At 34.5% G+C, this 15229-nt stretch overlaps 1 long non-coding RNA gene across 1 annotated transcript; it reads left to right on the forward strand.

Annotated features, from left to right (window-relative positions):
- Positions 1 to 209: 209 nt before the first annotated feature.
- Positions 210 to 12202, forward strand: LOC134732561 (uncharacterized). Its single transcript, XR_010115870.1, has 3 exons — positions 210 to 282; positions 11173 to 11243; positions 12146 to 12202. It is a non-coding gene; the product is annotated as an uncharacterized lncRNA (long non-coding RNA).
- Positions 12203 to 15229: the final 3027 nt, after the last annotated feature.

Below are 15229 nucleotides of genomic sequence, written 5' to 3' on the forward strand. Positions count from 1 at the left end.
CATTAACTATGAGATGATAATCTAGGGACTCTTTAGATGCATAGTTCCTTTCAAAACTCACTGAATAATTGATTAAAGATATGTACTTAACATAGAAATAAAGTTTCAAAAACAAATACAGTATGGCATAGTTCACTGGTGTATGGAATTCTTTTTTTTTAGTGGATTTATTTTTTACAGGAGTTTTAAGTTCAAAATTCTTACAATTTTAGGGGCCAGGCACAGTGGCTTACACCTGTAATCACAGCACTTTGGGAGGCCAATGTGGGCGAATCACTTGAGGTAAGGAGTTCGGGACAAGCCTGGCCAACATGGTGAAACCCCCTCTCTACTAAAAATGCAAAAATTAGCCTGCCGTACTGGTGTGCACCTATAATCCCAGCTCCTTGAGAGGCTGAAGCATGACAATATCTTGAAATCGGGGGCGGGGGGGGTGGGGGTGGCGGATGGAGGTTGCAATGGTGAGTGCACTCCAGCCAGGCGACAGAGTGAGACTGTGTCTCAAAACAAACAAATTTAAACAGTTCTTTTTTGAAAGAATTTTTCTTAATATTTATCCAACAGATTAATACCAACATCCCTGAAGAAAAAATTATTAGCAGAAAATCTATTTCATGAAGAATTAACTTTATGCAGTAAACAATTGCCATTGTCATTGAATGTGTAAGAGAGATGAAGAGTTCTGTGATTGCGTCATTATTGTTTTAATAGTATATTTAGCTCTACATTTAGATAAAACTTACAATACTTCTCATATATTTAGGTAATTTTGAATTTTCTGTTATGTCTAAAAGTCATCTCAGTATTAGAAATAATTTAAGAAATTGCTCAAAAATATTTTAGCCTCAATTGTTTTAAGACACATTTTGAAACTAGGTGTTTTTATCTTATTATTTTATATTTAATTCTAATTTTTCATGATATAATCTCTGACAAAGCTTTTTCTTTTAGATGATGATTTACAGAATTTCTTCATCTTTTCTGCAAGTGACAGGATTTGTTTTGATGATAGTTATGTTTATGGTATCATAAATTATTTTAGAAAGCCCTAAATTCAACATAAAGTTTAGCTGTACTGTATTCTTTTTTATTTCTTTTTTTTTTTTTTTTTCTGTGACAAGACTAGTATGGAGTACAAACTTCTTCTAGTAGACGTGGGGAACAAGTGCTATAGACACATTTAGTTTTCCATAGTGGATCAAGATTGTGAAATGAAAAATATGTTTATACTTAAGTCAATGCATTTCTGTTATTTTCATAATCATTTTAATTATCTATGGTAGAAATGAATGTGGTATTGAATGAAGTTTGAGAAAATCTAGTATTATAAAGAATATCTATAGCTTGGAGAAGAGTATGTCATAGGTTCAGATTTTATACTTATAGTTTTGTATTCTGTCTCCAGTTTTGTAATAAGAAAAGAAGAATTTACATAGCCAAGGGCATTGAATGACTAAATTCTTTTTGCCTAGTTTTTTTTCTTTTGATAAATATTTTCCAGTTTTAGTTTCCTGTTGATAGCTTTAATTTACATTTCATGTTATTTAAATTTTTTGTTTGAAGGACAGTTTGGAGTCAGGTTAGAAGTATTGCAATTTTGGTCAACTACATTTATTGAGTGTCCACAGTGTACAGTGAGCATATGTGTCTGTAATATGAAACAGAATAAATAAAAGCGAAGTTCTGTCTCCTGCAAAAGTACAATTTTTGATCAATGCAGCTGAATCTTGCTTTGAAATCAGATAGATTTTTTAAAAGTCCCATGTAAAACAAGTTGTAAATATAATTGCATATTTAAATACGTAATAAGAGTTTATTATTTAAAGGGCTCCCATGCTGAATTACAAATGTGTTAATTTGTAAGGAGGTGATAATTTTTAATAAATATTTTCTCAATGCATTTTTAATTTATTAAGTATGTTTAACCTAATGATTATTTATGTACATTTACTGATAGAGATACAAGAATACTTTGAGATAGTAGTACAAGGCCAAGTTCATCAAGAATAGTTCCATGGAGGAAGATTTGAGATTACCGAAAAAAGAACTGATTATGTATTAAATAATGGAGGGCAATAAGAAATACAATACAGAAAAATTTTCCTTATTTGTCTGATGGAACACTTTCCATTAGTTCCTATTGTTTTGTTTTGTTTTCTTTTGTTTTACTGTCATTAGGGTGTTTGAATGACCTACTGGCAGATACTGGAATTCATAAAAATATGACTCCACAGAGCTTTATTATTTTGCATGAATGGTATTTTAAAACTTTAATAATTTTGAATGGTACCTACAGTCTCCAGTTTATCTGGTTTCTAAACTCTATGATGTCTCATATTCAGACTAAAGGCATTTGGGTTTGATAGCCTTGATTTCAGTCTATATATTAATTGAAAGTATTGTGTGCAAAGATGATATAAAAGACAGCCATTCACCTTATCATCATATAACGTTGACAGTCCATTAGAAGAATAGATAGCAGAGAAATAATTACAAATTTAAATTGATGTTAAATACCTCAAATAAATTACATTTGCAATTTGAAGTTTTAACAATAGGATTTAAACTAGGAAAGTGACACATAAGCCAAAGCTTGAAGAATTCATGGATCAGGAGAAGGGTTTTTGGGGCAGTCACCATTTCCTGATGAGAAAATGAGGTCTGCAGGAGCTGACACTACAGTTAACAGATAAAGAAAATTTAGATCATCTGGCTTCTAAAATGAAATTCTTTTCACTGTCAAATGTTTTTATCATCTATTTATAATTCAATCATATAAGTACAATACTTTTTGTAGATTAACATTTACAGATTTATTAAATACTTAAAAATTAAATGAGCAGAGATAATTTGATTTCCTTTCATTGTTTTATTCAGTCTTTCCTAATTTGTTACAGCTAAAGGCCATGGGAAAGAATAATCAGAAAATCCACTAATTAGAATCCATTTCTACTTTCTTCAACTAATTAAATCATTTGTTTGTTTTAAATAAGATATACTTTTAATAAAATGATTATTTGTCATCTGATACAGTAGTATGTTATACCTTTTCTTTAATTAATAAAATTTAAATTTGGACACAAATTCCAAAACCAGAAGCAATAGGCAGTTTGTGCTTCAATAAGCATATTAACTATTTTACTAAAAAGAATTCTGGGCCGGGCGCGGTGGCTCACGCTTGTAATCCCAGCACTTTGGGAGGCCGAGGCGGGCGGATCACGAGGTCAGGAGATCGAGACCATCTTGGCTAACACGGTGAAACCCCGTCTCTACTAAAAATACAAAAAAAAATTAGCCGGGCGTGGTGGCAGGCGCCTGTAGTCCCAGCTACTCGGAGAGGCTGAGGCAGGAGAATGGCGTGAACCCGGGAGGCGGAGCTTGCAGTGAGCCAAGATCGCGCCACTGCACTCCAGCCTGGGCGACAGAGCGAGACTCTGTCTCAAAAAAAAAAAAAAAAAAAAAGAATTCTGATTAATGAATTTGTTAATTTTCCTTTGCTGTGACTTTGGATAACATGTTTATTTTTCTTTAAAACATGGGAACATCCAAAATGTATTGTTCTCGAGAGGTCAGAATGTCTCTTCTATCTATGTCCACTTGGAGGACCAAACATGACAAGAGAGACTATGGTAATAATTATTAGTATTAGATTCCCAAAAGCAATTTCCCTAGTCTTGCACTCCCATTTCTGCCTTAGTATTTCTTAGGCCAATCAAGTGGAGTCTTTAAATCAATGAACTAAAAAGAATGCCCTTCAATATCATGTGATTTTGTACAAGTTTTATCTAACCTGGGATATGACAAGACCTATCCGTGTAGCCATTTACTCTGCCTGTTCCTGGGTTCAGGCATAGTAGACAGGGATTCTAAAGCTAAACATATCCAATTCTACTCAACCCCACTTCTAAATATGGTATGGATGAAGAGGAGACAGTCGAATGAAAATCCTTAACACTTTATACAGCTCTCACTATGTGTTAGGCCTTGTTCTTAGTGCTAAACATATGTTATTTTAATCTTCATATAAACCCTATAAAGGGAAAATTATTATCCTTACATTATTGATGAGAAAAATGATGCACAAAGATATTCATAAAATTAGCCCAAGGCCTATAAATTATGAGGTACTAGAACTAAAGCAGATGGTTCCAGAGGCTGTGCCTACTATAAAAGTTATCTTTGGAATCAGCCTGCTTTCAGATCTGGACTCTAAAATTTACCAACCGTGATACCTTGGATAATTTATTTATCCTCCCTTAAAATCAATTGCTTAATCTGTAAAATGAGATTAACAACACCTCATAGGGATACTGCAAGGATTGAGATTGTGGTAACCTACGTAAAACACCTTACTTAGCATTGTGGGTGATACACAGAGAGCACTCTCAGTGGTTGACACAATCATTGATATCATACATGCACATCTCTGTGTTTATTTTTTTATTTTTTATTTTGTTTGTTGTTGTTGTTGTTGTTGTTTTTTGAGACGGAGTCTCGCTCTGTCCCCCAGGCTGGACTGCAGTGGCACAATCTTGGCTCACTGCAAGCTCTGCCTCCCAGGTTCATGCCATTCTCCTGCCTCAGCCTCCCGAGTAGCTGAGACTACAGGTGCCTGCCACCACGCCTGGCTAATTTTTTTGTATTTTTAGTAGAGACGGGGTTTTACCATATTGGCCAGGCTGGTCTCAAACTCTTGCCCTTGTGATCCACCCGCCTCAGCCTCCCAAAGTGCTGGGATTACAGGCGTGAGTCACCATGCCCAGCCACACCTCTTTTTATCTTGCTTCATACTTTACTGCACTTCCCAGCTACTGCAGTTTCTACAAACCAAATGTTTATGGCAATCCTGCTTTGAGCTATCAGCTCATTGCAATCCTGCTATCAATGCCATTTTTATGACATCGTGTGCTCACTTCATGTTTCTGTGTCACATTTGACAATATTTCAAATTTTTACTATTATTATATCTGTTATGGTAATCTGTGATCGGATGTAACTATGGTAATTGTTTTGGGGCACTATGAACAACACCCACATAAGATGGCAGACTTAATTAATAAATGTTGTGTATTATCAGTCTGTTCCTCTAACTGGCTGTTCCTCCATCTCTCTCCCTCTCCTAGTTCCTCCCAGTCCCTGAAAAACAGCAATATTGAAAGTAGGCCAATAAGTAACCCTACAATGACCTCTAAGTGTTCAAGTGACAGGAAGAGTCACATGACATAGAGTTCTCACTACATTCTAAAATGACAGTTCTCACTACGTTCTATTACATTGACAATACACCTAGTCACCCAAAGCTCTGATGAAGATGTATAAAGAAATTAATGTGGTTTTCATGTCTGCTAACATAACATCCATTCTGTAGCCTATGGACTGGGGAGTCATTCTGACTTTCGAAAACTATTATTTAAGCTTAGTGATGAAGGCATGTCAAAAGCTGAGACAGACTGAAAACTAGGCCTCGTATGCCAAATAGTTAGCCAAGTTGTGAATGCAAAGAAAATGTTCTTGAAGGAAATTAAAAGTGATAATCTAGTGGACACATGAATGATTTTTAAATAAATGAAAGTGCTTTATTGCTGATAGGGAGAAAGTTTTAGTGGTCTGGATAGAATATCACATCAGTCACAACATTCCATTAAGCCAAAGCCAGAACAAGGCCCTAATGCTTTAAATATATGAAGGCTGAGAGAGGTGAGGAAGCTTCAGAAGAAAATGTGAAGCTAGCAGAAGTTGTTTCATGAGGATTAAAGAAAAAAGCTATCTCTATAACATAAAAGTGCAAGATGAAGTATCAAATGCTGATATAGAAGCTGCAGCAAGTTATCCATTGTTCATCGATCATCTGAACTCTCTGAACTTCTACACTAAACAAAAATTCTCTACCCAAGACAAAAAATTTTTAATGTAGACAAAATAGCCTTCTGTTGGAAGAAGATGCTGTCTAGGACTTCCATAGCTAAAGAGGAGAAGTCAATACTTGGCTTTAAAGCTTCTAAAGACAGGCTGACTCTCTCATTAAGGGATAAGGAAGCTGGTGACTTTTAAGTTGAAGCCAATAATCATTTACCAGTCAGAAAATTTGCAGTCCTTAAGAATTATGCTAAATCTTCTCTGCCTGTCCTCTATAAATGAAACAACAAAGACCAAATTACAGCACATCAGTTTACAGCACAGTTGGAATTGTTTACTGAATATTTTAAGCTCACTGTTAAAATCTACTGCTCAGAAAGAAAAGGTTTCTTTAAAAATATTACATTGACAATGCACCTAGTCACCCAAGAGCTCTGATGGAGATGTATAAGGAGATTAATGTTTTCATGTCTGCTAACAAAACATCCATTCTGCAGCCTATGATTCAAGGAGTGATTTCTACTTTCAAATCTTATTATTTAAGAAATATATTTCATAAGGCTATAGCTGTCATTGTGATTCCACGGATGGATCTGGGAAAAGTAAATGAAACACCTCCTAGAAAGGATTCACCATTTTAGATGCCATTAAGAATATTCTTGATTCATGGGAGGAGATCAAAATGTCAACATGAACAGGAGTTTGTAAAAAGTTCATTTCAACCCTCATGGATGACTTTGAGGGATTTCAAGACTTTGGTGGAAGAAGTAACTGCAGTTGTGGTGTAAATAGCAAGAGAACTAGAGTTAGAAGTGGAGCCTGAAAATGTGACTGAATTCTTGCAATCTCAGGATAAAACTTGAACAAATGACCAATTGCTTCCTATGAATGGGCAAAGAAAAGTACTTATTTGAGATAGAATTTAATCCTGGTGAAGATTCTGTGAATGTTGTTGAAATAACAAAAGATTTCAAATATGTAAAACCTAATTGATATAGCAGCATCAAGGTTTGAGAGAATTGACATCAATTTTGAAAGCAATTTTACTGTGGGTAAAATGCTACCAAACAACATTACACGCTAGAGAAACCCCTTATGAAAGGAAGAGTCAGTCTATGTGGAAAACTTCATTGTTGCCTTATTTTAAGATATTGTGTCAGCAACCTCAGCCTTCAGCAACCACCACTCCAATCACTCAGCAACCATCAACAATGAGGCAAGACACTCCAAAACCAAAAAGGTTATAATTCATTGAAGGTTCAGGTGATCATTAGCATTTCTTAGCAATAAAATATTTTTAAAATTAATGTCTGTACATTTTTTAGACATAATGCTATCGCACACTTATAGTGTAAACATAACTTTGATATTTACTCGGAAACAAAAATAATATGTTACTTGCTTTGTTGCAATATTCATTTTATTTCAGTAGTCTGGAACTGAACACATATCTCCAAGGTATGCCTATATTGTTAAAAAAAAGAATAGGTATACCAGTGTCTGGGTCCTCCAAGAGACCTTGGTGAAAACAATGATGGAATCTGTAATATCCTCTATCTTAAATATCCTTAAGTCGAAGTCACAAGACTTACAAAAATATTTTTGTCTTTCTCTCCACTCTGAACACAGTGTTATCCTTTGAAAGAATTATTATTCTCAGCAAACTAACATAGGAACAGAAAACCAAACCCCGCATGTTCTCACTCATAAGTGGGAGTTGAACAATGAGAACACATGGACACAGGGAGGGGAACATCACACACCGGGGCCTGTCAGGGGGTTGGGGGCTAGGGGAGAGATAGCATTAGGAGAAATACCTAATGTCAATGATGAGGTGATGGGTGCAGCAAACCACCATGGCATGTGTATACCTATGTAACAAACCTGCACGTTCTAAACATGTATCCCAGAACTTGAAGTATAATAATAATTATAAAAAGAATTATCTTCATGAAAGACATATTCTTATTACTCTCCTTGTTGACTCTTTTTTCCTCCATGGTTTTGGAGATGACTGCAGTAATCTGTTATGGAGATTGTCACAAGATAGAGTGTGATAATAGCAACCCAAAAGAAGAAAAGGAGGAGAAGTTAGAGACTCATCACAAATAGACCATTGTTCCAATGGTTGTGGAAGGTAATGGGGAGATGGCAGTACAAAGTGAAGAACAACAATCTCTTGTAGCTTAGACCAAAATAAATATAGATAGTGATGTCAATAACAGAGATAGGAAGACAAGGAAAAAAGCCCTGATGGATAATACTTTCCTTTGGAGTGTGTTGAGAGTATTTTGTCTGGTCTCAATATACAGGTCATGGTTGAAGACTAAGATTGTGAGTCACTGACTATGCATAGATACTATAGTCAATGAAGAGAAGTCAATGAAGTAGAATTACCACACCAGACTATTTTGTCCTATATATTAGGTGCCTTTAATTAATGAAGTAATTATTCCTGTTCCAAATTCTACATGAATCTCACAGAATAAGGAAAAAAAGCAGGGAAGGGGAAGAATCCCCAAAACCACATACCATCAACAAGCCAAGCATCAGAGCAATGTTTATGAAATTATTCTTTGCCAACTTCCATATAGCATTTTGGCTTGAATTTTTATAACTTCTCTTTTCTTTAAGGGTAAATAACTCTATGTTTCTTTAAGCTTGGTTTTATCTGTATATTAATTATAATTTATGTAGAATGTTGAAAGACAGACGCAGTGTGAATTTCTCTGATTTCAGCATCCCACAGGGAAGATCTATACTCTAAATCTCAGAGAGAGCATATGACTGCTGACTGATATTTCATTTATCTGCAGTTTGACTTCCGCCACTGCTTCATCTCATTGCCCACACCCGCACTACCCTGACTTTTTTCTTGATGGCATATAATCAATATAAAGGGCATTATTCATGTTTCCAACACCTATATGAAGGCAAAAATTCCTAAGTTCACTACAAATCTGGGGGAGCTGTCCTGCTGACCAGACCTGAAGCCTGCATTTAGAAGATCTTCCCTTAAAATATTTAATGTAAACTTGATTTCTTAGTTGTGCCTTGGTCTTAAAGTGTCAAAATAAGTTTTCTAAGAAATGTATTTTTTAAAAATGTGCTCAAGAAAGTTCTCCTGCTCTGTTCTATAGGCAAAGTGGCTCTTATTTAATTAATTTTGAAATAAGAGACAAATGAATAGACTGTACAAAATCATCCCATCACTTTGTAAGGTTATGCTAATAAAAATAAAGAGCTTCAGTCTACAAATTCTATAATTTGACTGGCTCTAAATTATAAATGCCAATTCTTATACTACAAATGCAAACTCACTGAGGGAATATCAATGGAAAATAATTACTGGGTGGATTTTTGTGCTCTGGTTCCACAAAATAAAATACATTTAGTGTTTTCAAATCAATGCTGGAGGAAATGTCAAGGCAGGAGGACACATTTACTCATTTTGCAGAGATGTCCAAAGCTATTAACTTTCTGCTCTTTAATTAGAAAAGCAATGCAGAACTATTATTTTGCTCAACTGTAGGAAATTCAAGACATTTGGTGTTGGGAAAGAGTCCTGAATTTGTGAAATCTTATAGATCCAAATGTATTTTTAGTGTAATAGCAATAGTTGCTAAAATGTGTTTCTATTTTTATGACTATAGCTTGATTCGTTAAGCATGAACCCTAGGCATACAAAGATAATGGATATTGAAAGAGGAAGATAATTATAGGAAAATTAGGATGCCGAAGTAGCTTTAAAAATAGTATTATATAAATTTTCTTACACAATATATGAAACTGCCTGATTTTAAAATTAGTTTTAGGGTAGGAGTTGCCATGGCTTTCAAAATATTCTTCAAAAATCATTAATAACAGATCAAGGGTTTCTCTGTTTATTTAATTATAGTTTCTTTTCTTCAAATATAATTACTTAAGAATAAGCTATTGTTCTGTTGTTAAGTCACATTAAGGGAGTTAATATGACATATTCCTTAAGCCCAAGACACTTGAAGTTGCTACCAATGCTCAGATTTTGAGTATAGGGAAAGAGAACTGAAATATGTTATGCTGCATGGTAATCCTCATTCCTTTATTTAAAACTTTATTTTCATATTGAGTTTTATGGATGAGCACTGGAGATAAACGAAAAGCTGAAAAGAGGTGAGAAGAGATAAAAATAAGAAGAAAATAATACTGTGAAACATTTGACTCCTTTGAAAGTTTATAAGAATTCCAGATGCTACAGAATAAGAGGGCCACTGCTGATTCCCACTAATTTAAAAAGTGGCTGGCTGTATGTCAATGACAATTATTTGTTTATTTTCATTTTGAATAATGGATTACTGAATGACCTATTTACCTTTCAAGGAAAAATTTGATTCTTAACCTAAAAATGTGAGATGGAACTAAGAGATATGTAAATACATTTTCATAGAAAATCATTATTGCCTTGAATATAAATAAACATTCTGTTCAATTCATTCAAATTCAATGGTTATTGAATTCTAACTATGGGCCAAACGTTGTTTTAGGATAGAGGTAAATATGACAGAGTTCCTGCCTGTTAAAAATTTATGGCAGGAATCCTGATTGAATCATAGGTTTTAACACAAGTTATGCAGCTAATACAGCCCAAGGCTGAATTTCTAAATCTAAATTGCTTTCTTTTCTATTCTTCAATTTACATGAAAAGTCTGTGGACTTTGGAGTTAGATGATGCTGAGTATTTTACCTACCTTCTCTTACTAGCCATTTTCCTATCCGTAAAATAAAACTGACACTTATGGCACTTCTTCCTAGTCCCTGCCTGGAATTTTTACCTTTTTGTCTTATTTTAAATACAAAATTAAAATGGTTACTGTAAAAATGCAAATGGTACAAAATAAAAACATTCACATGTAAAGGTCTCCCTCACTGTTGTCATACAATATAATTCTTCCCCTTGGAATTAACTTTGACTAACAGATTAGTGTATATTCACCTTTATTTAAAAAATTAACCTCTAGATTGACAAGAATTGAAGAATATGTCTTCCTTACAGAATTTTTCACTTACTAGAATTTTTCTTCAACATAGAAAAACAAAAACCTTTAACTATGGCACATGCTATGGTTTGAATGATAGTGTCCCTTCCAAAATTCACATTGAAGCTTGAGGTGTAGCCTTTTAAAAATGATTTAAGTCTTGAGGGCTCCAACTTATTAATAGAATTAGCACTCTTAGTAAATGGCTTGAGGTTGAAGATCTCTTGCTCTTCCACTCTTCTGCCATGTGAGGACCTGGTGATCCTCCTTTTGTAATTTCTGCCTTTTCCACCCTGTGAAGATGCAGCAAGAAGGCCCTCACCAGACACCAGATGCCAGCATCTTCATTCTGGACTTCTAGCCCCCAGAACTGTAAGAAATAAATTTCTATTCTTTATAAGTTATCTAGTTTTGAGTATTTTTTAAAGCAGTAGAAATGGACTAAGACAGTATATATTCTAAAATGTGATAAAAGCATTGCTGCATAAAAATATGTACTTATTGTTTAAAAAAGAATTCTCCTTGTGTAACTTAAATGTTAGCCTCTGCAAACCAGGTTTCCATTAACTCCTGGAGAAATATATATATACTTCAGTTTAATGTAGTTAAAATATCTGATTCAGGAAACAGCCTACAATCAGATCTCAACTCATCTACTTACTAAATGTATAACCTTGAGAAATTTGCCTCTGTTCTCCATATCTCAGTTTCCTCATTATATAATGAGCTAATAATGACCCTTATTTCATAGAGTTATTGTGAATATTAAATGATTTAACACATGTAAAGCAATGGCCTAGAGAAAATTAACTCATTATTAAATGTCAGCAATTATTTTCTCTACCAAAATGGAATTGATAAACTTAACTATAGTTAAATAAAAAGTAAACTATAAAAAGATTATTTTCTCCTTTATGATACTATAAAAGAACTACCTCCTTGGAAAATACTTATTAATATATTTAAAATATGTGTATAAACCAACACGCAACGTAAAGTATCTCACCTTTTAGAGAATTCACATAAATTTGGTAATAAGGCAGCAAATGGAAATGATTTTTCCCTTAGGGCTCTTACTAGAGCTTTATGATACATCTGTTTTAATTATTTAAATAAAGTTATAAATAAAATATATCTAATTTATGAGTAATATGTTTATTTAGGTCCTTATAGTACCTTAGGATCTTTATATCCTTGTGATGTAAGAAGTTTATTATAATATTTTATTTTCTCTCACTAGTATAGTTTTATCAGAATGCTGTTTTTCCCCCTAGATCAAATCAGGCAGCTGTCATACTTACTAACTCATGCAACAGATTATAAACCAAGCCAACAATATAATGACAGGAAATCAATCTAAAATTGTAGACAATATGGACATAATAATTTTGTGTCCTTGAACACTGACAGTCATTTTTTAAGGTAAGAGATTATTTCGTACTTACAGCTGAACAACAGTTTTAGCTGTATATGAAGATAAAAAACACTGTCCCATGTTCTCAAACTACAATAATGTTTTATGTCTTATAAATCTCTGTACAAATAAATATAAAACCATTTGTTTTGATGGCAAAATTAAAAAAATAAGCTGTAGCTATTTAAACTTAGTGCTCTGAATTTTAATAACTTTTAATAATTAAAATATAAATACAAACACCATTTATAATGTCATGCTTCAATAGTATTTTTGTTTTTTGTTTGTTTTTTCCTTTTTTTATTATTATTATACTTTAGATTTTAGGGTACATGTGCACAATGTGCAGGTTTGTTACATATGTATCCATGTGCCATGTTGTTTTGCTGCACCCATTAACTCGTCATTTAGCATTAGGTATATCTCCTAATGCTATCCCTCCCCACCCCCCCACCCCACAACAGTCCCCAGAGTGTGATGTTCCCCTTCCTGTGTCCATGAGTTCTCATTGTTCAATTCCCACCTATGAGTGAGAACATGCGGTGTTTGGTTTTTTGTCCTTGCGATAGTTTACTCAGAATGATGTTTTCCAGTTTCATCCATGTCCCTACAAAGGATATGAACTCATCATTTTTTATGGCTGCATAGTATTCCATGGTGTATATGTGCCACATTTTCTTAATCCAGTCTATCGTTGTTGGACATTTGGGTTGGTTCCAAGTCTTTGCTACTGTGAATAGTGCCGCAATAAATATACGTGTGCATGTGTCTTTATAGCAGCATGATTTATAGTCCTTTGGGTATATACCCAGTAATGGGATGGCTGGGTCAAATGGTATTTCTAGTTCTAGATCCCTGAGGAATCGCCACACTGACTTCCACAATGGTTGAACTAGTTTACAGTCCCACCAACAGTGTCAAAGTGTTCCTATTTCTCCACATCCTCTCCAGCACCTGTTGTTTCCTGACTTTTTAATGATGGCCATTCTAACTGGTGTGAGATGGTATCTCACTGTGGTTTTGATTTGCATTTCTCTGATGGCCAGTGATGATGAGCATTTCTTCATGTGTTTTTTGGCTGCATAAATGTCTTCTTTTGATAAGTGTCTGTTCATGTCCTTCGCCCACTTTCTGATGGGGTTGTTTGTTTTTTTCTTGTAAATTTGTTTGAGTTCATTGTAGATTCTGGATATTAGCCCTTTGTCAGATGAGTATGTTGCAAAAATGTCCTCCCATTCTGTAGGTTGCCTGTTCACTCTGATGGTAGTTTCTTTTGCTGTGCAGAAGCTCTTGAGTTTAATTAGATCCCATTTGTCAATTTTGGCTTTTGTTGCCATTGCTTTTGGTGTTTTAGACATGAAGTCTTTGCCCACGCCTATGTCCTGAATGGTATTGCCTAGGTTTTCTTGTAAGATTTTAATGGTTTTAGGTCTAACATTTAAGTCTTTAATCCATCTTGAATTAATTTTTGTATAAGATGTAAGGAAGGGATCCAGTTTCAGCTTTCTACATATGGCTAGCCAGTTTTCCCAGAACCATTTATTAAATAGGGAATCCTTTCCCCATTTCTTGTTTTTGTCAGGTTTGTCAAAGATCAGATAGTTGTAGATATGCAGCATCATTTCTGAGGACTCTGTTCTGTTCCATTGATCTATGTCTCTGTGGTGGTACCAGTACCATGCTGTTTTGGTTACTGTAGCCTTGTAGTATAGTTTGAAGTCAGGTAGCATGATGCCTCCAGCTTTGTTCTTTTGGCTTAGGACTGACTTGGCGATGTGGGCTCTTTTTTGGTTCCATATAAACTTTAAAGTAGTTTTTTCCAATTCTGTGAAGAAAGTCATTGGTAGCTTGATGGGGATGGCATTGAATCTATAAATTACCTTGGGCAGTATGGCCATTTTCACGATATTGATTCTTCCAACCCATGAGCATGGAATGTTCTTCCATTTGTTTGTATCCTCTTTTATTTCATCGTAGTTCTCCTTGAAGAGGTCCTTCACATCCCTCATAAGTTGGATTCCTAGGTATTTTATTCTCTTTGAAGCAATTGTGAATGGGAGTTCACTCATGATTTGGCTCTCCGTTTGTCTGTGATTGGTGTACAAGAATGCTTGTGATTTTTGTACATTGATTTTGTATCCTGAGACTTTGCTGAAGTTGCTAATCAGCTTAAGGAGATTTTGGGCTGAGACGATGGGGTAATAGTATTGTTTTGAAGTATACAAGGACAGAGAGAAGCCAGGCAGCTGTGGTTCAAATCCTAGACCTGGTGATTTCAAGCAATGTGAACATTTAGCAAATTACTCGATCACTGTGTGTCCTAGATTTTTTTAAATCTACAAAATAAGGATAATAGTGCCTATCAAAGAGAGATCCACATAAAGTACGTAAAGTGCTATAACATATGAGCAGTCAATTTATATTTGCTTCAATTATTATATTTGAATGTATATGGTTCTTTGAAGACAGTATTGTTGCTATTGGTTTTACTTCTATGAATGTTCTTGACTTAAAATATTGATGATTTTGTACCTTAGTTGATTGCACCTAAGTTGATGTGCCCAGCTAATATTCAATATCTGTCAATGTCCATATAGTTAATGACAACTCTACCCTATGGTGATTAGTACTCATGATTGTAAATTTTGCAAATTATTTTGAAATGTTGCTGACAGTCTGGCTTTGCTGCTAAAGTTCAAGCTTTACCTTGCCCACAACCTTTGTTCCACAGGACCTGAGTTCAAAATGTTTCTTGGCAGTTGATCTTTGTCTTAGAAAATTTCAGCAAAATATTCTGGTGGAGGAAGGATTTTTGGTGTGGAACAACAGACATAAACTATGGAAATGCACAGAAGTAAAGGCATTTTTCAGAGAACCAAAGGTCATCCATCCTGCATTAAAATCACTGAAATACAGATCAGAAGTCCTGAATTTTTATGCCAGA

Source organism: Symphalangus syndactylus, chromosome 15, assembly GCF_028878055.3.
Source record: "Symphalangus syndactylus isolate Jambi chromosome 15, NHGRI_mSymSyn1-v2.1_pri, whole genome shotgun sequence".
NCBI classification, from domain to species: Eukaryota; Metazoa; Chordata; class Mammalia; order Primates; family Hylobatidae; genus Symphalangus; species Symphalangus syndactylus.